The 5,000-nt window shown below is 44.2% G+C and overlaps 1 protein-coding gene and 1 non-coding gene across 2 annotated transcripts in view; one reads left to right on the top strand and one right to left on the bottom strand.

The window, feature by feature from the left end:
• LOC132291036 (ribulose bisphosphate carboxylase large chain-like) overlaps nt 1-5,000 on the bottom strand; it is an 11,664-nt gene that overhangs the window by 3,496 nt on the left and 3,168 nt on the right. Inside the window, exon 1 of the mRNA XM_059790189.1 lies at nt 1-5,000. This exon is cut by the window's left edge and continues 3,496 nt beyond it; it is cut by the window's right edge and continues 3,168 nt beyond it. The gene's annotated coding sequence lies outside the window, so the exon portion shown is untranslated.
• Nucleotides 1,986-2,072, top strand: TRNAS-UGA (transfer RNA serine (anticodon UGA)). Its single transcript has one exon. It is a non-coding gene; the product is annotated as a tRNA-Ser (tRNA).

The following is a 5,000-nucleotide window of genomic DNA, read 5'->3' as shown; positions in this document are numbered from 1 at the left end:
ATCCAGGGGTTAAACCACACAAACCTTGCTTTGATTCCCAAGATCAAAAATACAACCAAAATGAGCCAATTTCGGCCTATCTCACTCCTGTGGCCGGTGGTAAGCTCCCCTCTTTCTTTGCCTTCGGGTTTCTTCTCTGGAGTTTGGTAGTGCAGGGCTTCCCAAACACGAATGTTACGGCGGGAGGGTCACTTGGCTTCTGTAAGTTTCTTTCCATTTGCTGAGGGTGGATTTCGACTTCTAATGGCAGAACTGCTTCCATACCACTATATATTATCATATTATGATATTGGTTCAGAGTGATTGCATGAATTCCAAAAGAATGGGTGAAAGTCTTATGCACGTGAGAGATTGTGATAGTTTGTTCGCTATCCAATTCTTCCTTAGCTCCTAAAATTCAGCTAAGAAATGGATTGTCTTTCCCTCAAAGCAAAGGGCAGTGAACGATCAAACCGAAAGAGGCGATCAAGCAGAACAGAATAGTACCTTCCACCTGAGCAGTCAGTTTGAGAATAAGAGAGGACTGAGTGTGGAATAAATTAAATGAAAAGGCAGAATGCTAGATGAATACCACACATGCAACTTTCCCTTTTCTTTCTTTTATTGATTCTTGTTCACGGGAAAGCAGGAGCCAAGTCCGATATTCTCAAAGGCAAGAACGGTCCGATTAGGTTTGGGCTTTGGTTTTGACATGGAATGCCTTCTTGCTCGCTCTCTTGCCACTTCTTGATCCCTACTTACAACCCCCATTGGCAAAGACACTTGCCTTCTATTATGCCGATTTGCTTCGTGCTTGACTGCCCTCTCCATTCCAGACTTTTCGGAAATCAAGGTTTCATCTTTTGCATGTGAATCCACTAGTGCCCCTATATAAGTCATTCTTACCCGCTTCTGGCCAAAAAAAAGAGCCCAAATCCTGAGAGTTGGGCGTGTCTGAAGACTCTGCGCCTTCCATTCTCTGATTCGATGCTTTGACCTCAACTGCATTCTAGAGTCTGATTCTAGAAGCCCTTCACAGCAATCAAAGAGGATTGGTTTGGCCTAAACACACAGTACTCGAACAGGACTCGTAGTCGGCTCATCCCTTGCCGGGTAGGTACGCTCCAGCCTCTACTGCTGGTGAAGAAGAGGCGGGCAAAGACGAAAAAGCGAGCTTTGCGCATTTCCCTAAGTTCAGGGATAAATTCTTAACAAATTAAGAAGACTTCCCTCTTTCTTTTATCTAGCTATGAACTTGTCTTGCATTTCATTCATAAGGCTTTCTTGGCCAGATATTGACCCGAACCTTATAGGGAATGCTCTTCTTTGCTTTGAAAAGCTTTCTGCAAATGAGGGGAGGGGCTCAGATACTAATATTCCGGGACCAGACTAAGAACTTTGAATATCCATTAGTAATGTAAAAGGAAGAAGTCAGAACAAAATTGGAGAGGAAAGAGATAACTCATAGCCAAGAAAATGTAAAGAGAAAGGCTGCTACTATATTACCGAAAAGGGTCTTACCGAGCATCGCCCTATGCCGACGCGGGAGAGTCTTGAGCAGCTTTCGAGCTTTAAGAAAGAGAATAGAAAAGGCCTTCAAAAAAGAGCGAGGGAGTGATGAAATAAATGCTCGTGAGCCGCCAAGTACCAGTCTCGCAACAGTATTGGCGCAAAAGGACCGGTCCTTCACTTGCTGATCGTTCGCGAGTCGAACTCGCTCTCTTGCCATGCCTTTCACTCACTCGCTTGAGTCGGAGTCAATCACTCTTTTTGTTTGGAAGATCATTCGTTCTTCACTCTCTTGCTATTACCCGCAGGGAGCGCAGCAACCAAGGTACATATTATCATATAGAAACAAGCGTATCGATTCGTACTACCGGAAAAGTTTTGCTAATCGGCGGGCAGGCAATAGAATCCGCCGATAGGCGCAAGCAAGCGTAGCGAATCACATAGAGAAGCCCCTACCTGCCAGCGCGCGGATAGATAGGGCGGGCGGAGCGCGAAGGGGATGGATGTCTGAGCGGTTGAAAGAGTCGGTCTTGAAAACCGAAGTATTGATAGGAATACCGGGGGTTCGAATCCCTCTCCATCCGCGAGGTCATAAGTTCTCTCTTGCGTTATCTATAGATAAGAAGGAATCGGATCGACTCGACTGAGATGATAGATTACATGGGTAGCTTGTGTGATTATTTAGTTAGGACTTTGTCTCCCTTTCATTATCTTCCGCCCTATTCTAATTGTATAGGTTGGGGAAGAGCCGCCGGGTGGATTATGGGAGCTAAGTCGAAGATCTCGGTGGTCTTGTGAGTGGTTGATAAACAGCGATTGCAGTTTTATTTAGGAAGTCCCATAGCTGTGAGGCTTAACAGACAAAGAAAAGGGCGGATACTTCCACTAGTTGGGTAGAAGGCGACGACCCCCTAATGAATCGACTATTCAAGGTGGCTGTTAGAGCTACATCAGCGCTCAAATTCCTTCATCGTTATTGCCCTCTGGCTTCGATGATCAACCCCTGATTTAGGTTTTGATCTTCGGCCATTCTGGTCCTCAGGACCCAACGCAATATTCTTCTTATCTATTTCCTTTAAAAGATGCAAAAGGTGTTGATACGTCCTATCCACATAGAAAGCTTACCCCCTTCCACACATTACCGGTGGATGCTACAGCCGCTATCACTTTGGCTGCGAATGGTTTTTTTCCAAAAAGCTAATGCCATTCAATCAGAAAAAGGAGAAAGTCAATATTGGTTCAGAGAAAATAGTGACTACTGGGCCATATATCCTAGTCAACTTCTCCTCTTTTGATGTTGAATAGCCCATTGACTCCAATTGTGAGCCACCCTATTACAATATCTAGGACACCAACTCCATCTCCAATTTGTAGCAGAATCCAGAATCTTATGTCTTCGCAGATGACAGCAGCTAAATTGTCCACAGGCTCAAGTTCCATGACTTGTTTGTGCAATCACCCTCAATTACGATCACCCCCAATGCATCAAAATCTTGAAGCTCTCCTTAAGAACAGCAGCTTCTGGACCACGTCAATTCTGAATCAAAATGGTGACCACCTTGATAGCTCTACCACCATGATCCCTTAGAACCAAGCCACCCCCACAAGATCTGGTATGCTCAGTAAAAGAGGCATCCACATTCATTTTCAAACTTCCCATGTCTGGAGCTGACCACCTTACAGGAGCATGAGGGCTAACGGACTTCAAAAGCATTATCTTGCACATCATGACCTTTCCATTCATATAAATGAAAAATGCCTCTTTCCAAAATTCGAGAAGGTTCCCACTTAACCCCATTCAAATCAAAATCATTTCTACACTTCCATAAATGAAAGAACTCAAACTTAAATAATCTGCAACACCATCAATCTTGGACCAAACAGAGTGAAGAAAGAGCCGTATTTGCTGCCATGAAAAGCCTGGAAAACGTCCTTTTGATCCCTCTTACAGGGTTTGTGCACAATTGATGCGTAAATCTAAGGTTTTGCTGCCTTTTATGAGGCCCAGGAGTTGGAAGTAGTTATTCATCAATCTTCCTAGTGACATTGAAAAGTAAAGGCATGGCATGGGATCGGTTGGCCAAGAACGCTAGCATGTTTGCCTTTTCTCGTTCACTTGACACTGTCCCTGTTCTCCAAGTGCGATCGCTCACTTCACACATTCTATATTGGGAGATCCTCATTTCGTACCGGACTTTCTCGCTAGCCAAAAGTCTGGAAAGGAAAGACCCCCAGCGAGACGTGTGTTGGAACCTGCTGCCTTATCAATAATGGTTTTCATTTAGGCTGTGTTATGCTTTCTTGTGGAAGGGACGTCTACTTCAAAGTGCTGTTTGAAGGATAGCTTTGAATGTCCTGTCAGTGTGAATGCATCCTCTTTCCTTTTTCCATTGGGGTCGGCTTGAGCTGGCTCTTCAACTGCTTGTGGAACGGAAAAGTGCGTTGAAGCATTCGCATTTCGTTAGCTGTATTTGGAAGAAAGTATGACCACGCACTTCCTATGACAACCGAGCAGCAAGGGAAGACGGGTTACTTCGACTGGTTCGAATTGAGCTTCTCTGAGCTACTAGTGTGAGACCCTTGGACTTTGACTAAGGGCTTGGTTTAGGAGTGGACGTCGGAACAAGGTTATGGGAAGCTCCGCTTTCCTTGCCTACTTGTGTAGAAGAAGGAAGTAGTTCGAGTGAGTAGGGAATTTTTCTGTTTTAGCCTCCACTTTTGATTCGAACTAACTAACCCTATTCTAGCACAACAGCAAAACAGCTTCTATGCCCATTTGGGATGTAGCGTGAAGCAACGTTCTCCCCCCTTGTTGATGGAAGTTCTCTGCTTTCTCAGGTTATCAGCTCGTGCTCGTAACTATCCTAGTATATAATGTGATCTCATCCGCTGTTCTCCGTCGAAGTTTCAGCAATCCATTCACTGGGGAATAAGAGGCGGGTATTCCTTGATTCTGATTTGTAGTTGGATGATGATTTTTAGTCAGAATTTCCCCGAATATGCTTTTCTTCATCAAAGAAACAAGCTCTCATTCGGCGAGGATTTTATAAGTGGAATAGGTCTCTTTTTTGGAAGAGTTTGCTTTTGGATCGTTTACTGATGTGGATAATGTGGAAACTAAGCTTACTACTTCATGTGCGTAAGACCAAACATCGAATAAGTCTTAGCAATCTTGCCTTCGCTTGTACTCCCCCAGTCAGGGTGAAGCTTTCTTCTGGTAAATGAGTCTCTCTGCTTCAAAATGCATTCTCTTATATAAGAAATATCTTTTTTCAACTCCGTAGTCCTTCGATGCGGTTTCTCATTCTAAATCCTCAACTGATGGAATGAAAGAAAACATCTGCACAAGAAGTCTATTCCACTATTGTCACTCTCGGCGAAGAGGTTGAGTTGGATAAGGTCTATAGCCAGCATGAGCCTTGCGTGCCGGACTAGATAAGGGTATGAGTGAAACTTCAAAGAAATGATTGAAAGCGGCAGCTAGTGTAGTAGTTAGAGCTTGACCGAGCGGT

Source organism: Cornus florida, unplaced genomic scaffold (genome assembly GCF_030987335.1).
Source record: "Cornus florida cultivar Cherokee Brave unplaced genomic scaffold, ASM3098733v1 CherokeeBrave_3.0.0_Hap2_scaffold_30, whole genome shotgun sequence".
NCBI classification, from domain to species: Eukaryota; Viridiplantae; Streptophyta; class Magnoliopsida; order Cornales; family Cornaceae; genus Cornus; species Cornus florida.
This window is presented reverse-complemented; position numbering and strand designations above follow the sequence as displayed.